Here is a 21,514-nt window from a genome sequence, read left to right on the forward strand (position 1 = left end):
AAAGAAGTTTCGAACAGAACAATCAGCAGGGAAGGTTATGCTCTCTTTTGGGACAAAAAAGGCGTCATTTTGGAGCATTACATGCCTAGACGGACACTGTCACCAGTGCATCATACACAGATCTCCTAAAAAATCATCTGCGGCCTGCAATCAAATCAAAGCGACGTGGATTGCTGTCAGCAGGTGTCCTTTTGCAACTAGACAATGCAAGCCCCCACACTGCCCGTACAACAGTTGCAATAATCACAGACATGTATTTTGAGTGTCTTCCTCATTCACCATACTCACCAGACCTTGCCCCAAGTGATTTTCATATGTTTGGATCACTCAAAGATGCAATGGGAGGAAAGAAGTTCCGTTCTGATGAAGAGGTACGCCACGCAGTGCATGGGTGGTTGCGCAGACTACAAAAAGAATTTTTTTATAAAGGAATTTATGCACTTTGTAAGCGCTGGAGGACTTGCATTGAGCGTGGGGGAGATTATGTTGAAAAGTGATACAGCTTTGTACCACTTCTGTACAATAAATAATATTTAAAAACATATTTAAGGTTATCATTTGACACTTACGCGTGCTGTAGTGAGAATGTGACTCTGCGGGAGTATCATCGCAATAATGGAGGGTATTATTACACCTAAGAGATTACACAAAGTTATCCACTATAGTTACCGCTAGATAAATGAAGCTAATCTCAGTTAACAAGATAATCAGCGATTACGTAGAGCCGGCCGGAGTGGTCGAGCGGTTCTAGGCACTACAGTCTGGAAACGCGCGACCGCTACGGTCGCAGGTTCAAATCCTGCCTCGGGCATGGATGTGTGTGATGTCCTTAGGTTAGTTAGGTTTACGTAGTTCTGTGTTCTAGGGGACTGATGACCTGAGAAGTTAAGTCCCATAGTGTTCAGAGCCATTTGAACCATTTTTAGATTACGTAGATATGTGGATCAGACGCTACATATATACTTGCGTTATTTAAGCTTAAGGCTTTAAAACAATAGCTGGATTAGCAGAAAGAAAACCCTCGGGCTACTTGGGCCCTGTAGGTGCCCCAAACGAAACAAATAAAAAAAATTATCTGTTGTCAGGGGCAAATGCAAGCACGAGAGTGGTAGTGCTATGATTTTTCTGGAGAAACCGTCCTAGGTAAATATCATCTTTCTAATTAACACAAACAAAGTTTTCTTTCTCCAAATGGTTAGATGATGGTGCCCTAGTCGAATGTATGGAGCCCATCAACAAAGCTCGTAAAGAGAGGCCCACTTACAGTTAGTGTGGGACACAACAAAGATGTGCTCAAGCACTTGCAGATTTTGTGTGTTCAGTAAATATTTGTTTCGTGCAGTACACTACAATTTAGACACTTGTTAAGAATTTTTTGTCGATATTTTCTCTAAATCATTACCAAGAAATATGCATGTTTCTTACTTGTTGCTTTTTATGCTGTTCAATAAAATTTTAAAGGAAAATATCATTGTTTTTATACCTTTCTAGCACATAGACGCATCTGTAACAAGAAATTTCAGTCCTACTTGTTTCAAACCTTATTACTTTTCAGTAAATCGCTAGGTAAGATGAGTAGGCTCAAGTAACCTAACTATAAATCTAACATGACTCCAAAATAAATTAATCATAAGACAAGTTAATACAGGGAAAATAAGTAATTTGTAAGAAGTGTCTGTTTAGGAAAATTCTGTAGTTTTGGAGAAAGCGCATCTGATGTACAAAATTTTATTAATTATGCCAGATATTTTAAGACATCAGGAAGAAATGAAATTTTTGGCTGAAGCTGCCCTTGTTTATGGCAAGCAAATTATTTGTGTTCTTGTGTTATTCTCATGCCTAATTTGATTCTGTTAGATTTGCATTTCCTCTGAACAAAGTAGAATAATACCGACTGCCGAAGCTTCCCTCAGCGTTCCGAGTGGCAGACAGCCATGAGGAATGCCCGGGTTCGATAGATGGTACTGGCGCGGAGTTTTCCTTAGTGGGACGACTGGAACCGGGTGCAGTCAGCCTCAGCTACTTAACCGAGTAGTAGCGGCTCCAGGTCATGAAAACTAACAATGGCCGGTAAAGCAGTGTGCTGGCCCCACGCGCCTCATACTTTATTTTTCTTTTTTTCCATCAGTCTTTTAACTGGTTTGATGCAACCCGCCACGAATTTCTCTCCCGTGCCAACCTCTTCATCTCAGAGTAGCACATGCAACCTATCATCAATTATTTACTGGATGTATTCCAATCTCTGTCTTCCTTTACAATTTTCACCCTCTGCAGCTCCTTCTAATACCATGGAAGTCATTTCGTGATTTCTTACCATGTGTCCTATCATCCTGTCTGTCTTCCTTTACAATTTTCACCCTCTGCAGCTCCTTCTAATACCATGGAAGTCATTTCGTGATTTCTTACCATGTGTCCTATCATCCTGTTCGTTCTCTTTGTCGGTGTTTTGCAGATATTCCTTTCCTCTCCAAGTCTGCACAGAACCTCCTCATTCCTCACTTTATCAATCCACCTAATTTTCAACATTCGTCTGTAGCACCGCATCTCAAATGCTTCGATTCTCTTTTGTTACGATTTTCTCGCAGTCCATGTTTCACTACCATACAATGCCGTGCTACAAACGTACATTCTCAGAAATTTCTTCCTCAAATTATGGCTTATTTTGATACTAGTAGACTTCTCTTGGACATGAATGCACTTTTTGCCAGTGCTAGTCTGCTTTTAATGTCGTCCTTACTCTGTCCATCATTGGTTATTTTGCTGCCTAGGTAGTAGAATTCCTTAACTTCGTCCACTTCATGACCATCAATCCTGATGTTAAGTTCCTCGCTGTTCTCATTTTTGCTGCTTCTCATTACTTTTGTCTTTCTTCGATTTACGCTCAACGCAAGTTCTGGACTCATTAGACTGTCCATTCCATTCAGCGGATCATGTAATTCTTCTTCACTGTCACTTAGGATAGCAATGTCATCAGGGAATCTTATCATTGATATCCTTTCACCTTGAATTTTAAATCCACTCCCGAACCTTTCTTTTATTTTCATCATTGCTTCTTCGATGTACAGATTGATCAGTAGGGGCAGAAGAATACATCCCTGTGTTACAATCCTGTCATCCACTCTTATTATTCCCTCTTCGCTCTTGTACATATTGTATATTACCCATCTCTCCCTATAGCTTACCCCTACTTTTCTCAGGATTTCGAACATCTTGCACCATTTTACATTGTCAAAAGCTTTTAACATTTAGACAGAGCCTATGAATGTGTCTCGATTTTTCTTCAGCCTTGCTTCCACTATCAACCGCAACGTCAGAATTGCATTTCTGGTGGCTTTCCCTTCCTGAAGCCAAACTGATGGCCATCTAACACATCCTCAATTTTCTTTGGCATATTATTCTTGTCAGCAACTTGGATGCGTGAGCTGTTAAGATGTTGTTGTTGTTGTGGTCTTCAGTCCTGAGACTGGTTTGATGCAGCTCTCCATGCTACTCTATCCTGTGCAAGCTTCTTCATCTCCCAGTACCTACTGCAACCTACATCCTTCTGAATCTGCTTAGTGTATTTATCTCTTGGTCTCCCTCTACGATTTTTACCCTCCACGCTGCCCTCCAATGCTAAATTTGTGATCCCTTGATGCCTCAAAACATGTCCTACCAACCGATCCCTTCTTCTAGTCAAGTTGTGCCACAAACTTCTCTTCTCCCCAATCCTATTCAATACCTCCTCATTAGTTACGTGATCTACCCACCTTATCTTCAGCATTCTTCTGTAGCACCACATTTCGAAAGCTTCTATTCTCTTCTTGTCCAAACTGGTTATCGTCCATGTTTCACTTCCATACATGGCTACACTCCATACAAATACTTTCAGAAATGACTTCCTGACACATAAATCTATGCTCGATGTTAACAAATTTCTCTTCTTCAGAAACGCTTTCCTTGCCATTGCCAGTCTACATTTTATATCCTCTCTACTTCGACCATCATCAGTTATTTTACTCCCTAAATAGCAAAACTCCTTTACTACTTTAAGTGTCTCATTTCCTAATCTAATCCCCTCAGCATCACCCGATTTAAATTGACTACATTCCATTATCCTCGTTTTGCTTTTGTTGATGTTCATCTTATATCCTCCTTTCAAGACACTGTCCATTCCGTTCAACTGCTCTTCCAAGTCCTTTGCTGTCTCTGACAGAATTACAATGTCATCGGCGAACCTCAAAGTTTTTACTTCTTCTCCATGAATTTTAATACCTACTCCGAATTTTTCTTTTGTTTCCTTTACTGCTTGTTCAATATACAGATTGAATAACATCGGGGAGAGGCTACAACCCTGTCTCACTCCTTTCCCAACCACTGCTTCCCTTTCATGCCCCTCGACTCTTATAACTGCCATCTGCTTTCTGTACAAATTGTAAATAGCCTTTCGCTCCCTGTATTTTACCCCTGCCACCTTCAGAATTTGAAAGAGAGTATTCCAGTTAACGTTGTCAAAAGCTTTCTCTAAGTCTACAAATGCTAGAAACGTAGGTTTGCCTTTTCTTAATCTTTCTTCTAAGATAAGTCGTAAGGTTAGTATTGCCTCACGTGTTCCAACATTTCTACGGAATCCAAACTGATCTTCCCCGAGGTCCGCTTCTACCAGTTTTTCCATTCGTCTGTAAAGAATTCGCGTTAGTATTTTGCAGCTGTGACTTATTAAACTGATAGTTCGGTAATTTTCACATCTGTCAACACCTGCTTTCTTTGGTATTGGAATTATTATATTCTTCTTGAAGTCTGTGGGTATTTCGCCTGTCTCATACATCTTGCTCACCAGATGGTAGAGTTTTGTCAAGACTGGCTCTCCCAAGGCCATCAGTAGTTCTAATGGAATGTTGTCTACTCCCGGGGCCTTGTTTCGACTCAGGTCTTTAAGTGCTCTGTCAAACTCTTCACGCAGTATCTTATCTCCCATTTCATCTTCATCTACATCCTCTTCCATTTCCATAATACTGTCCTCAAGTACATCGCCCTTGTATAAACCCTCTATATACTCCTTCCACCTTTCTGCCTTCCCTTCTTTGCTTAGAACTGGGTTTCCATCTGAGCTCTTGATATTCATACAAGTGGTTCTCTTCTCTCCAAAGGTCTCTTTAATTTTCCTGTAGGCAGTATCTATCTTACCCCTAGTGAGACAAGCCTCTACATCCTTACATTTGTCCTCTAGCCATCCCTGCTTAGCCATTTTGCACTTTCTGTCGATCTCATTTTTGAGACGTTTGTATTCCCTTTTGCCTGCTTCATTTACTGCATTTTTATATTTTCTCCTTTCATCAATTAAATTCAATATTTCTTCTGTTACCCAAGGATTTCTCTTAGTCCTCGTATTTTTACCTACTTGATCCTCTGCTGCCTTCACTACTTCATCCCTCAGAGCTACCCATTCTTCTTCTACTGTATTTCTTTCCCCCATTCCTGTCAATTGTTCCCTTATGCTCTCCCTGAAACTCTCTACAACCTCTGGTTCTTTCAGTTTATCAAGGTCCCATCTCCTTAAATTCCCACCTTTTTGCAGTTTCTTCAGTTTCAATCTGCAGTTCATAACCAATAGATTGTGGTAAGAATCCACATCTGCCCCTGGAAATGTCTTACAATTTAAAACCTGGTTCCTAAATCTCTGTCTTACCATTATATAATCTATCTGATACCTTTTAGTATCTCCAGGGTTCTTCCATGTATACAACCTTCTATCATGATTCTTAAACCAGGTGTTAGCTATGATTAAGTTGTGCTCTGTGCAAAATTCTACCAGGCGGCTTCCTCTTTCATTTCTTAGCCCCAATCCATATTCACCTATTACGTTTCCTTCTCTCCCTTTTCCTACACTCGAATTCCAGTCACCCATGACTATTAAATTTTCGTCTCCCTTCACTACCTGAATAATTTCTTTTATCTCGTCATACATTTCATCAATTTCTTCATCATCTGCAGAGCTAGTTGGCATATAAACTTGTACTACTGTAGTAGGCATGGGCTTCGTGTCTATCTTGGCCACAATAATGCGTCCACTATGCTGTTTGTAGTAGCTAACGCGCACTCCTATTTTTTTATTCATTATTAAACCTACTCCTGCATTACCCCTATTTGATTTTGTATTTATAACCCTGTAATCACCTGACCAAAAGTCTTGTTCCTCCTGCCACCGAACTTCACTAATTCCCACTATATCTAACTTTAACCTATCCATTTCCCTTTTTAAATTTTCTAACCTACCTGCCCGATTAAGGGATCTGACATTCCACGCTCCGATCCGTAGAATGCCAGATGTGTGAGTGTGCGATAATTCTCGCACTTGTCAGCTCTTGCAGTTTTGGTAATTGTGTGGATGGTATTTTTGCGAAAGTCAGATGGAATGTCCCCAGACTCATACATTCTACACACCAACGTGAAAAGTCGGTTTTTTGTCACTTCCCCCAATGATTTTATAAATTCTGATGGAATGTTTTCTATCTATTCTGCCTTATTTGAACTTAAGTCCTCCAAAGCTGTCTTAAATTCTGATTCTAATACTGGTTTCCCAATCTCGTCTAGTTCAACTCTTCTTCTATCACATCAGACAAATCTCCCCATTGATACAGGCTTTCACTGTACTCTTTCCACCAATCTGCTCCCTCCTCTGCATTTAACAGAGGAATTCCCGTTGAACTCTTAATGTTACCACCCTCGCTTTTAATTTCACTGAAGGTCATTTTGACTTTCCTATATGCTGAGTCTGTCCTTCTGACAATCATTTGTTCACATTTTTCATGCAGCAGTTTCGTCTTAGCTTTCTTGGACTTCCTATTTATTTCATTCTTCAGAGACTTATATTTCTCTACCCCTGAATTTCCCTGAACATTTTTGTACTTCCTTCTTTCATCGATCAACTGAATTGTTTCTTCTATTACCCATGGTTTCTCCGCAGTTACTTTCTTTGTATCGTTACAGCGTACAATGACGACACTGGCAGAGGACGACACCGTAGTCGGTCGGCACCATGGGCCCGCCAGGTCTGTGTGTCCCATAGATCCCTGTCTCTCACTCCGGTCCTAGCTAACGTTATTACTCCTGAATTATTAAAAAGGAAACAATTTTGTTAAGTAGACAAGCATGAGAGCATTTGTTTACGGAACAGAAGTGTAGATTACACTGTGCAAATCGTGGCATAGTCCCTGGTGCATCTAGCTCGCTCGTTCATTACCCAAATTGCGTCGAGTCGAAATGGCGGTAACAGAACAACAAATACGTTTTGCATTCTCCGTTTCAGCTTCTGCAGTTCGGGTACTGCTGTGCGGCGTCAGTTTCGTCGAAATTACGACAACTGCACTTCCTCATTGCCTCAACGACATGTCGGCCACAAGGGTGCTCGGATTGCACCCTTGGCCACCATTTGGTGGGGGGGGGGGAGGAGTAGAGGATTGAAGCAGGATTGTAGAAGGCTCCATTTGTATGCGTCCCCTTGAAAAAAATTTGGGCAAACTGCGGCGACTCACAACAGCAGCAGGGAATGCTCTCAGGTGTATGGAGCGAGTTTGACTATCTTTTGAATGTTTGTAGTGAGTCCAGTGGGCGGGGTTGGAGTGTCGGTAGTGGAGGGTGGGATGGTGAGAGAGGCACGTTGAACATTTGTGAGACTTAAACGTAACATTGATTCTAAACGTAACTGGAAATGCACCCCAAGGTTTTGTGTGCATGCGTGTAAAAGATATGTCCTTGCAAAATCGGATGGTTCTTTTCAAAATAACGACTTTGTAGTCCAATGCATATGTTAAAATTCACAATCTCTATTTTCCCTTACGTAGAAGTTATACTGCTGGCATATTTTTGAAGCACGCTGTATTTTGATCATGAATCACACCAAAACCATTTGTGAATCTTCGCATTTCATACACAAATATGAAATTATAAAGTCCTTATTGAACAGCAACGTATTTGCCTGTACTGGAAACAGCTTTTGTATTATTATCTTCCGTTTATTGTTTCTTCTTATCAAGTTCTAGAGCTCACATTCATTTCCGAATGCAATGACATATTAAAGGCTAACGAACATGGAAGGAAATCTTTCAAGGAATAATCCACCGCTTGGCAATAACCAAGGAAGACTGCACTCGGATATGGTGGGCAGTCACCTGAAAGATAACTTGTATGAGTCGGAGCATCTGAAAATACCCAAAACGGACAGACGACCAAAACTCAAGACAGGACAAATAAACTACATTGCAACACACAATATAAATTCCCTCATACAACCAGGCAAACTCAAAATTCTGACGGATGAAATGGATCGCAAGGGGATTCTCATAACCGGACTTCAAGAAATGAGAAATACTGATCAGGAGCCGATAGAATCACAAGGATATATGATTTATAAGGGAATACCAGGGAAAAGAGTCATGAAACAGTGTCCACAATTTGGAACAGGATTCGTGGTGAGTCTGAAAATAATAGAGTCCATAATAGAATTTAAAGCACAATCTCCCAGGCTCTCAACATTAACTCTAAAAGCTGCAAATAAAATGTACACAATAATAAATGCCCATGCCCCGACAAATGATAAAAATAATAAAAAAGAACACAGAGAAGAGGTAGAAAAATTTTGGGAGCTCTTAGATCAAATGACGAATAACATTAATAAAAATCACATCAAAATTTTAATTGGAGACTTCAATGCCCAGTTAGGAAGGGAAAAGAGATATAGAGACATAATAGGGAAATGGACAGCACAAAGAAGAACAAACAAAAATGGCATAAGACTAGTGGAATTTTGCAGAAACCATGACATGATCTCAAAGTCGACGTATTTTAAGAGAAGACCAAGTAAACTAAAAACTTGGAAACATCCAGACTGGAAAAAAGGAGAATGGCAACTGGACCATGTCTGCATGGATAAGAATTACCACAAGGAAATTTACAATGTGAAAGTACTGAGAGGGACAGATACCAGATCAGATCATTACATGATAAAAATAAAAATTAAATTAACCCCATTAGCGAAGAAAAAATCCCACCAGAAGAAGAAGAGAACCTATGACCCTCATAAACTGATACAAAATGAGGATTATGAAGCACAAACCAGGGATATAAAAATAACAGATGATCTGGAAGAAATAATTCCCAAATTGAAACAAATAGCTGAACAAGTTGCCCCTATAAATCCAAGGAAAAAACACCAGTGGTGGAACGATGAATGTGATGAAGCAGTGTTGGATCGACACCAAGCCTGGTTAAGGCATCAAAATGAAAAAAACAGAAAAATCATATTTGGAACTCACAAAACAAAGGAAGACAACAGAAAAAATAATAAGGAGAGTTAAACGTCAGTACCAAAAAGATATACTTCTAATGATAGAAACAAATAGTGAAAAAACAAACTCAAGAGACTATTACAAAATATTTGGCAGACAATTACAAAGATATGATCCTCCAACATTAATGTTAAAAGATAAAGATAATAACCTAGCCCATAGCAATAGTAAAAATACAGAAATTCTAGCAGAAACATTTAACAAGTTACTAAATTGTGAAGATCCCCCAGAACTTCTTCAGATAAACACAGAAACCCCAATTAAAACACCAGCAGAAAATATAAATCCACCTACAATTAATGAGGTCTACAGAGCTTTGAAAGAACTCAAAAACTACAAAGCAAGTGGAGAAGATCAAACGTTTGCTGAACTTTGGAAATATGCAGCAGAACCAGTAAAGATAGCATTACACCAATGCATAGTAAAAATCTGGAATGAAGAGAAATTACCAGAAAATTGGACTACTGCTATAATACATCCATTACATAAGAAAGGAGAAAAATCAAATCCAGACAACTATAGAGGAATTTCCCTTTTGGACTGCACGTATAAGATCATGTCAAGAATACTATACAACCGCTGTAAAGATCAACTAGAACTGGAACTGGGAGAATATCAAGGAGGATTTAGATCCTGGAGAAGCTGCCCAGAACAGATAATCACCTTGAAGTTAGTTATGGATGTCTACAAAAGAAGGCAAAAACAACTAGTCATAACCTTTGTAGATTTCAAAAAGGCGTATGATTGCATCCATTGATCTTCAATGATGAAAATATTAAGGAATTTTGGACTTCATCCTAAATTAATAAAAATGATACAGTTAACCTTAACAAACACCAAATCCAAAGTAAAATTTAGAGGAGAAATATCTGAACCATTTACGATTAAAACAAGGTTGAGACAGGGAGATTGTTTATCACCATTGCTATTCAATTGTGCTCTTGAATATGTAATGAGAGAATGGTACAAGGAAAATCCTATGAATATTAAAATTGGAACTAAGAAAGATAAAATAAACCTAAATTGCTTGGGATTTGCTGATGACCTAGCATTACTAGCTAATAATATTCAGGAAGCCACGAAACAAATAACAAGCTTACAAAATATAGCACAAAAATTAGGACTCCAGATATCATTTGAAAAGACTGAAATAATGGTAACGGATCCACTTGTAGTAGATCACATCACAGTGAATAATAGGGAAATTAAAATAGTGAAACAATTTAAATACCTGGGTGAAATTATAACACATAAATTGGACGAGAAACCTGCATGGCGAGCAAGAACTAATAAAATGATAAAAGCTCAAAAACTAACATGGTCTACGTACAATAAAAAATGTCTATCAATTAAAACAAAATTAAAACATTACAAGACGGTGGTTCAACCAGAGGAAGTGAAACTCTTTTTAAAGTCACCCAGAAAAACAGAACTGACAAAATTTTAAAAGTAGAGAGAAGAATTGCTAGAACATGCATAAATAAGAAATATCAAAAAGCTGGGCAATGGCGGATAGTTCCAAATGAAGTGGTATACAGAGAACTGGAGCCCATCACTGATACTATACGAAAGAAAAGGATCTCTTTTTGTGGTCACATTCTGAGGACACCAGAAACCAGATTATCAAGGAAAATTATTGAGAAACTCTGGAATTTGAAACAACAAGGAGGATGGCTTAAGGAAATAAGAGAGGATATGGAAGAACTGGAAATAACTCTGGATGATTTGCAGAACAAAACGCCAAATTTAAAGAAGTTGAGGGACACAGAAATAAGATTTAAACCAAAAATTGACAAACGACATACAATGAAAAGGGTATTTACAGATAAGGAACGACGAAAAGCATCGGAACGAATGAAGAGATACTGGGCCACTCGGAAGGGGAAAATACCAAAGAAGAGGACCAGAAATGATTGACTGAAGTGGTCCAATGAGGCCGTAAAAGCAGAAGAAGAAGAAGAAGAAGAAAGGCTAACGAATTAAAAACGATAATGCACGTCAATGAAAGGGCGCAGTTAAGATTAAATAAGAGAAACCTTTTGTGTCTACAACTGATCTTGGACGGCTTTCATCTCTCGAATTATACGAAGACCATCGGTGCCAGTTTAGCGAAGTAAATCAGATTTAACAAACGACCAATAGCTGTCGTTGCATTAACTGCGAAGGATGACAAACTGTAGGGACATACTGTGGCAGGCGACTCCTGAGGAAGGGAAGAAGTAAGATACGCTGAATATAACATTTTCCTCTCTACAGACAATTTTTTTTCCATACCAGGGAGCACCCTGTACGGTACAACCATTTGCTCGACGCGCTGTTGTTCCCAGCCAGTGACGATACTAGTGACTGGACCTCATTAGTCCCTAATCTTCTCAGAAATAAGTCGGCCTTCTAGATGCCTGACACGTGAGGCAAAACTGTGTTGCTTCCGCGGCCAGAGTCAGTCGACATAAAAGTAGACCCAGAAGAAGGCCGCTGCTGCCCTGGTCGAGGCGTTGGTTTTTCTCCAGCAGCAGTAGTTTTATACATTATGACGCGATACCACACCCAGAAAACTTTTATGTCGACTGTGTTGCTCCTGTCTATCGTTGGTTTTCGGTAGGGGCTGTGACATGGAACGTATTGTGCAGAGCGCTGCGTCTAGCGTGAATACTTAACATTTTCAGGCTTATGTTCACTAGATCTAATTAGTTCCTTATGCTCTCAGGGATCGTAGCCCCCAATTGTCTCCATCGTTGAGCATCACCCCTTAGAGGTGACGCAATAATGACAGCAACCACACGCTAATTAACGATGATCTGATTTCGTGAAACCAGTATCATGTTGCTGCCCTGTGACCTATAATTCACGTAGATATTTAGGGACTTCAAAATATGAAAACGACAAATGGAGTTTCCAACTCCAACAAGATGTTTTAGAAATATTTTAGAAGATATTTCACGTGAAAAGAAAGCTTAATCCAGCCATCAGTAAACAGTAATATACACTCCAGTGAAAAGTTTCTAGAAGAAAAACACTCATGAAGTACTTGTCTTAGTGACGGTCAGGTGATCTGAGACTATTGTACTTTTGTACCTGCAGGCACTGGCCAGGGTCTTTGGCGGTGCTCACCAGGGCGCCTGGCTCCCAGGGTGCAGAAGAGCCTTGCCCCCCCCCCCCCCCTCCCTCCCTACCGTCGTTCCAGAATAGGGGGTCTGTGACTTCCAGGAAAGCACCCTGCAGCTTTACAACCTGTGCCCAGGCAATACACACAGGTAGTCGTCTCTGCCAGGTGCCATTGACTCTGGAGGGCAATTGGAAGACACCCCTCCGGTGCTCATATCCCCGATTCGCCATCCATAGTACATCGGACTACCACGAAACACAATGGATAATAAAATGACAATTTTTGGTTGATTCACACGAGACGTCGAGGAACGTCACGTCAAAACATTGCAACTGGAGACATTCACACCATCCCAGACGGAACGGAAAGTAACTATAAAGACATATCAGTTATATCTACAACAACACAGGATAATTCTTACACTAATGTGAAAAAAGCAGATTGTTAATAATGCTGTTTATTAATAAAAGCCGGCCGCGGTGATCTAGCGGTTCTGGCGCTGCAGTCGGGAACCGCAGGACTGCTACGGTCGCAGGTTCGAATCCTGCCTCGGGCATGGGTGTGTGTGATGTCCTTAGGTTAGTTAGGTTTAAGTAGTTCTAAGTTCTACGGGACTTATGACCTAAGATGTTGAGTCCCATAGTGCTCAGAGCCATTCGAACCATTTTTTTATTAATAAAAAATAACATCATTACCGGTTCCGAATTGACAGCTTCATACCCAATCGACTGTTCACGTTTAAAATAACATTTAGGTTATAGTTACATACGATGTTGGTCGTTCCTCGTTGCAGCAAAAGTTCCTTGGGATTTTGGAGCGCTATGGCAAACAGTGCTGTAAGAAAGAGTATCATTTTGGACCTAACAATGAAGTAAAACGTCACCCGATCGGACGTTGGTACACACCTCGTGAAAAAAGTAATGTTTCTGATTTTGCAGGTAAAAAAGTGCACATACAACATCAAATTAAGAATGTTATTTACTAAATAAACCATGTGTAAACTTTTTGTATAAACTAGTTCATAGAAATTCAGTCAAAAGAGTTAAAACTGACTGGTACTGCTAGGACTAGTAAAAAAGAAATAAACAAAAGATTGTTCCCAAAAATCCCCTACTTTTACAGAATGTCACTTTGAGTGACTTTTGTCATTGTCATTATCGATTTTACAACCACCGACACAAAAATAGTCGCATTGTTATAGTCAAAATACTGGCCGCTTCCTTTGCATGTATGTTTGGTGTAGCCGGCCGGAGTGGCAGAGCGGTTCTAGGCGCTTCAGTCTGGAAACGCGCGACCGCTACGGTCGCAGGTTCGAATCCTGCCGCGGGCATGGATGTGTGTGATGTCCTTAGGTTAGTTAGGTATAAGTAGTTCTAAGTTCTAGGGGACTGATGACCTCAGATGTTAAGTCCCATAGTGCTCAGAGCCATTTGAACCATTTTTATGTTTGGTGTGTCTTGTCATTTTACTTTCATCGTCCCAGTGGCGTTGGCGATGCTTTAGTCTACGGGCTTCTGTATCAGTTGTTGCAGAGCTACTTTTAATTCGCGGTATCTGATCTTGAGGAAGAATTTCTCGAAGACATGAGGTCATAGTGCGTGGCAAGCGTAGGAGCTATGATCTTTTATGAGCTCTTTTTCCAGCTCTGGAGAGAAAACTCAGCGAGGTGGCACATTTTATCCATTCCCCAGGAAAATGACTTGGCTATTTATACCAGGTACGTTTAGAATGGTGGAAAACACTACCATTGGCCACCCTTTCGTGCCTCTTTGGACACTTTAAGCGGAACACATATTGTCAAGCATGTCCACACCGAGTTTATTTTTAATCTCAGTACGTAGTGATTTCCAATTGCTATGTCCAAATGCATATTGGAAATCAAGAGCACATTCATTTTATTCGTTTTGTTGTGTGGTTCATATGAAATCATAGTGTCTTCTGTATTGAAAGGAAAAACATTGGAGAATGCCTCTCTGTTTTCCAATATTTCATTTATTTTGCAATTTGCCGTTTGTTCTTTCTCAAAGTCCCCTCACAGAACAGGCAGTGTTTTGTTGACAAGGTCTGAAGGATAGTGACATCACTGAACCAGTTGTCAGCTGTTACATTACTATCTGATTTACGAAGAGGGACAACCAGGCATTCAATGACATCCACAGATTTATTTCTAACCTGGAAAGGGTCACCAGGTTGCTTGCCTGCGTAAACTTCCATGTTGCATGTATAACTCTCTGGAATCGATGGCAGCAAATATTTTAGCTCCACATAATGTGTTTTTCTACATGAAATTGAATTCAATATTTTTGTCCCTTACTTTTTTTAAAAAACAAGCATAAGAGGTCTTGTCATCTACAGAATCACGTGATGCGTCTGAATCACTTGCTCATTGGCAGATTTCTCTTCCGTTCTTGAACCTCTTCTCCTGCATCAGTGTCAACTTTCTGTTCTGGAACCTTTGGACTGAGGTTTGATGTTCCTTCAGGAGCCGAAGTTAATGAAGGTAGACTGTATACGTCATCACTCTGGTCAAAACCATCAAATAGAAAGTGGTAAATTTGTCGGATGTCGGCGGGGTTGTCGAGATCATACTGTTCTATTTTTGTCACCATTTTGAACCTGACAATGAAAAATACTGGATTTTGGAAAAAAAATTATGTACGATTAACTTGGACAAAATAAAGTTGCTCAGAACATTTGGAATAGCCAGACTAACATAAATACACGAGCTGCCTCGGAGAGACACATGAGTAGATGTCAGGTTCACAACTCCATTTTTACAAAAATAATTATAATCACAAGGTATCACAACGTGTACTAAAGAGAAAACTGAAGGGTATAATCAGAAACGAAACATTTAAGAAATACTTGCGTAAAAGCACGCGACGTATCTGTCGTGTGCAAAAGAGATTAATCGTATCTCGTACGTGGACGCCGATGAGGCTCGACTACCCCGTTGACGAACACGTGCTTGAGGAATGGGAGAGAGGAAGGCAACGTCGCCCTCGAGCGGCAAAACCTGCTCTCAAATACGCTAAGCCGTGTGTCTGTCAGATACAGAGCGTGTAATGGAGTGTTAATCAACTTAACTGAGTTAGTTTTGTGTTTCTTCCACGAAAATGCTCCCTCTTTTTTACATTCCTGGCATGTACTTCCGAAGTTCACATTCAGCAGAATAATAAGCAAGATTCGACAGTTACCAACTTCGAAGATACAGACAGTGTCGAGCACCACGTGCGAACACACACACACACACATATTTTGGATGTTTGTAAACACAAATGGCGACTGAAAAGAGAAACAGTGCCGAGGAATGTGTCTGTTAGAGAATTACAACATGTGCACAAATGTTACACCTAAGTTCCAATCGAAATTTTTTTTTTAAAAAAAAGCACTTACGGTCAGTAACTTTCGTTTGACTAAGTGGAAAGATTGCATCTCTATGACGCCCACCGTATTACGACTCTGGCTACAGCCTAAAATCCATAAGCAAAATTGTCCCGTCCAGGGCATTGGAAATCATAGGATCAGCTATTCTTTATTATTATTAATTATTTTATGGCCTTCATTGGATCGTTCTACTCAGTTATACAAAGGTTTATACAAGTACTTGCTATTCGGTATTATAATTCAATTCAATAATAAATCAGTAAAACAGTGGTTATGCGAAAGGTTATTATAATTTATTATAGGATAAAGCCGCGTCCGCCTACTTACCTGAGTGTTAACGTGTTTGCCTACCATGCAGCGGGCCTGAGTTCGATTCCCGACCGGACCGCGTGTCTGCCTACCATGCAGCGGACCCGGATTTGATTCCCGACCGGGTCGGACATTTTTCTCTGCTCGTGGATGGGACGTTGTGTTGTCGTCATCATCACCGACACGCAAGTCGCCCAATGTGGCGTCGCCTGATATGAGGCTTCCAACGTGGCGGCCGAATTTCCCCGGAGGGCCCTCCCAGCCATCAGTGCCACACGATCATTTCATTATATGAAGGCTTTTATGCTCTTATGTCTGCCCAATACTACTTCATTGTTTCAGATATTATTCCTATAGATTAAATAACAAATTTCTCAGCTTCCCCATAGGTAACACATACCATTTGAGACAGTGGATGACGCTCGTATTCCATTGCAGCTAGGTTTGCATCACTCAGTATTGCGAAACCTCTATATCGACGTACCTATAAAGAAAACCATTGACATAATTTGGAATAATCTTCTCAGACATAACAAACTCAACATGGCAAAGATCTGTGAAGTCATTGAGTTACTTACAATGGTACTGTCGTACGATAATATCAATTTTAGCGCCAGAACATACAAGCAGAAAGATGGCTTGGTAATGGACAGTTACCTGTATGAAATGTTAGCAGATATTTAGATATACAACAACAGCCAATATTTTTCAAAGATAAGAGCCTCATGTCATATAGCCACGTTTAGTCCGGAAAACTTACATGAGTTAATTTTAACAGAACTTTGATGACCCCTTCTTACGATGTTCTTCTGTCACTGAATAATTACGTGTAATCATACTGGACAAGAAATTGCTCGGTTCTAGGCGCTTCAGCCCGGAACCATGCTGCTGCTACGGTCGCAGTTTCGAATCCTGCCTCGGGCATGGATGTGTGTGATGTCCTTAGGTTAGGTAGGTTTAGGTAGATCTACGGGACTGATGACCTCAGATGTTAAGTGCCATAGTGCTTACAACCATTTGAACCATTTTTGATCCAAAAAATTGCTAACCCCCCTGACTTATCACTCTGTTAAACTCCTCATTAGGCACCCGACATCTTGCATCGTTTGAAAAGAGGTAACACCACATCTCGTTGGAACACACTACACGCCTCTAGTCGGCTACCGTTCAGTTTCCGTGTTGTTTGTACCACTGAAGACGTGCAAATTTATGTGCAGCTGTGGGCAATGGTATTTTGCAAGGTACCCGACTCCAAACGCCCATTGCATGCAGTACCCTGTGCAGTGTTTGCTCGGAAACTTGTTGAGATGGACATGCCTTCACTGACAGGAATTACTGTCGGGTTTGAAACACATTGTCACTGGAAAGATGCGACATTCGGTTCTTATGATGTGCTGTGTTACTGTTAGAGGTATAAAATCCTTGTACAGAGTTTAGACAGTTTGCGTTGATACGGCCAACAAATCGGGTAACTTCATTCGCAGTGTGATCTAGTCACTTCTAAAGATGATAGCTGCTTTCTGCCACTCGTGGCACATCCACGACGACCTACATTACGATCCCTACTGTTGTTGTTGTATTCAGTCCGAAGACTACTCTATCCAGTGCGTGCCTCTTCGTCTCTGAATAACTACTGCAATCTACATATTTCTGAATCTGCTTAGTGTATTCATCTCTTGCTCTCCCTCTACGATTTTTACCTCTCACTCTTCCCTCCTGTACTAAACTGGTGATTCCTTGATGTCTCAGAATGTGTCCTGTCGACAAACCCCTTCTTTTGGTCAAGTTGTGCCACAAATTTCTTGCCTCCCAATTATACTCAGTACTTACTCATTAGTTACTTGGTCAACGCATCTAATCTTGACCATTCTTCTGTAGCATCACATTTCAAAAGCTTCTATTCTCTTTTTATCTTAACTGCTTATCGTCCATGTTTCACTTCCATACATGGTGACACTCCAGACAAAACCCTCCAAAAAAGATTTCCTAACACTTAAATTTATATTCCGTGCTACAAAATTTCTCTTCTTCAAAAATGCTTTTCTTGCCAATACCAGTCTACATTTTACATCCTTTCTGCTTCGGCCATCATTAGTTATTTTGCTGCCAAAATAGCAAAACTCATGTACCCTACTACTTTAAGTATCTCGTTTCCTAATCTGATTTCCTTGGCATCGCCTGATTTAATTCGTACTACGTTCCATTACCCTTGTTTTGCGGCCGGCCGAAGTGGCCGTGCGGTTAAAGGCGCTGCAGTCTGGAACCGCAAGACCGCTACGGTCGCAGGTTCGAATCCTGCCTCGGGCATGGATGTTTGTGATGTCCTTAGGTTAGTTAGGTTTAACTAGTTCTAAGTTCTAGGGGACTAATGACCTCAGCAGTTGAGTCCCATAGTGCTCAGAGCCAGCCTTGTTTTGCTTTTGTTGATGGTCATCTTATATCCTCCTTTCAAGATATTGTGCATTCCGTTCAACTGCTTCTCCAAGTCTTTTGTTGTCTCTGACAGAATTACAATTTTATCGTTAAACCTCAAAGTTTTCTTTTTCTTCTCCATGAATTTTAATTCACACTCAAACATTTTCTTCGGATTTCTTTACTGCTTTCTTAATGTACAGATTGGGTAACATCTAGGATAGGCTACAAACCTGTCTCACTTACTTTTCAACCACTGCCTCCCTTTCATGCTCCTCAATTATTGTAATTGCCATCTGGTTTCTTAACAAGTTGTAAATAGCGTTTCGCTCCCCGTATTCTACCCCTGCTACCTGCAGAATTTCAAGGATGCCAATCAACACTATAAAGTTTTCTCCAAGTCTACAAATAATGTGAACGTAGGTTGACCTTTCCTTGATCTATCTTAGATAAATCGTAGGGTCAGTATTGCTTCGGGTGTTCCTAGATTTCTCCGGAACCCAAACTGATCTTTCACGAGATTTGCTTTCACCAGTTTTTCTGTTCTTCTGTAAAGATTTTGCAACCACAGCTTATTAAACTGGTAGTTATGTAACTTTCATACCTGTCAGCAACTGTTTTTTTCTTTTTTTGGAATTCGAATTACTACATTCTCCTAGAAGTGTGAGGCTATTTTGCCTGTCTCACACATCTTGTAATAGATGGAAGAGTTTTGTGGTGGCTGGCTCTCTCATAATATAGTCTACTCCTGGGGTCTTGTTTCGACTTAGATCTTTGAGAGCTTTATCAAATTCTTCTCGCAGTGTCTTATCTCCCACCTCATCTCCATCTATATCCCCTCCCCTTTCTATAATACTGCTTTCAAGTTCATCTCCCTTGTGTTGACAGTCTACATACTTCTTCCATCTTTCAGCTTTCCCTTCTTTGCTAAGGACTGATCTCTTGATATTCATACAGCTGCTTCTCTTTTCGCCAAAGGTCTCTTTAATTTCCCTGTAAGCAGTACCTATCTTCCCCCTAGTGAAATATGCTTCTAAATCCTTACATTTGTCATCTAGCCATTCCTATTTAGCTATTTTACACATCCTGTCAATCTCATTTTTTAAACGACAAGATCGCCGTTTAACAATCAGAGCAGTGTCTGAGTTAACAGGAGTTGACAAGGAAAGTGTCGAACAAGTTTACCGATTTTTTCAATGTTTGCATCAGTTTTTGCTGACAATGGTCTGCCAGTGCGAGTGTCATCACTGGTGTCTTCGCGGCCATCTTTAAATCGTTTAAACCACTCAAACACTTGTGTTCGCGATAAACAATCATCGCCGTACACTTGTTGTAACATTACAAACGTTTCACTTGCAGATTTTCCTAGTTTGAAACAAAATTTGGTGTTAACACGCTGTTCTTTCTGTACACTCAACATTTTCCGACGCACAGACAAAACGTCAACTACTTAAAACAGACGCCACGGGCAGACTGAGTGCAGGATGCAGATGAAACTCGAGCAGTAGGCGGAGCGAGAGTCACGTGACAGGCCACGCGACTTTCAGCCTTATTACATTCGTTTTATTGTTTCGCCAGTACTAGTCCGGTTTCTTTCTAGCCACACCTCGTATATCCTCCAGAGTTCGTAGTAGGAAAGAAAAGTTACGAAGTGGGGCAGTGTCGTGTGAAACTGGGATGAATACTTTCAGCCTTATTACATTCGTTTTATTGTTTCGCCAGTACTAGTCCGGTTTCTTTCTAGCCACACCTCGTATATCCTCCAGAGTTCGTAGTAGGAAAGAAAAGTTACGAAGTGGGGCAGTGTCGTGTGAAACTGGGATGAATACTAATTGAAGTGGGAAAGCTGAAAGTGATGTGATTCTAACGTTGTGACTATTGTTTGTGTTGTATTCTATGTTGCCAATGTGATGTATTTCACGTAATTTAAGTATGTGTGGTTTGCATGGGAGAGTAGCAAGACAGGTTTAGAGGCAGTGGGTTATGCATGTTCCTTTTAGTACCGCTCGGTGGGGAGTAAATTTTCGTGATGATGGGTGTGAGAGTCGAAGTGTGAGATACAGCAAAAGATCCACCATCCTATCCAGAAAGTGCATTGTAGCGTTAGATAATTACGAGACCATGAGATAGAGAATCACCAATGTAAAGCCATGCCCACTGGGCGGAGTTCCTCATGTGTAATTGTAGTATAAAATGTAATGGTGTGTTTAGGTTATCTGTGAATCATAATATAATTTATCTGAATAAAAAAGATAGTGAAAATAAAAAGATTGGTGGCCTTGTTCTTCGAATAGTGTGTAGTCATGATATCCAGTATTTATAACGTGTGCGCCGTTCATATTCAGTGCGATGGCCACGTGTTGATAAAAGCCGTTGGGTGAGAAAGAAAATGTGGTATTGCCAGTGCTTAGTGAACAGTCAGAGTTGTGTAAATTACTAATAGTCAGATATGCGTTATCCGTTTCCGTTGCGTAATATTCAAACAGGAGAATAATTTGTAGCTTAATTGTGGGTACTAGAGATCACAATCAGTCATTGGTGTTTCGCGATAAATAAGAATAAATCCACTCGCTTGGCAGACCACTCATCTTGCAGGCCTGACTGCTTGATGCCACAGTATGAGCAAGGCATGTGGGTGCCTCTCAAATGAAAGTGTTGCATCCTGTCTACTCGTCGAACATGGGATGCCTAGGAAACCTGCTTTCTCGGATCGCTAGACAACAATTCAAGCAAATCGTATTATTTTATTTTATTTACAGAAAAAAATGACAATACTTTGAGAAATTTACAATGATGTGTTGCAAGCAAAGGGTGACCTGCAACATAAGCAATCTCTTCAGTGTATACAATTCGTAATACGAGAGAAGTAATACAGTTCCTAAGTCGCTGCTATACGAGTTCCAATTCTTGATGCCGTTGTCGAAATCGCCCAACTGGGCGGCGCGGCGCTTATTTCCTCTTCGTGAAGAGGGCG

This window comes from Schistocerca nitens, chromosome 4 (assembly GCF_023898315.1).
Source record: "Schistocerca nitens isolate TAMUIC-IGC-003100 chromosome 4, iqSchNite1.1, whole genome shotgun sequence".
In the NCBI taxonomy this organism is placed as follows: domain Eukaryota; kingdom Metazoa; phylum Arthropoda; class Insecta; order Orthoptera; family Acrididae; genus Schistocerca; species Schistocerca nitens.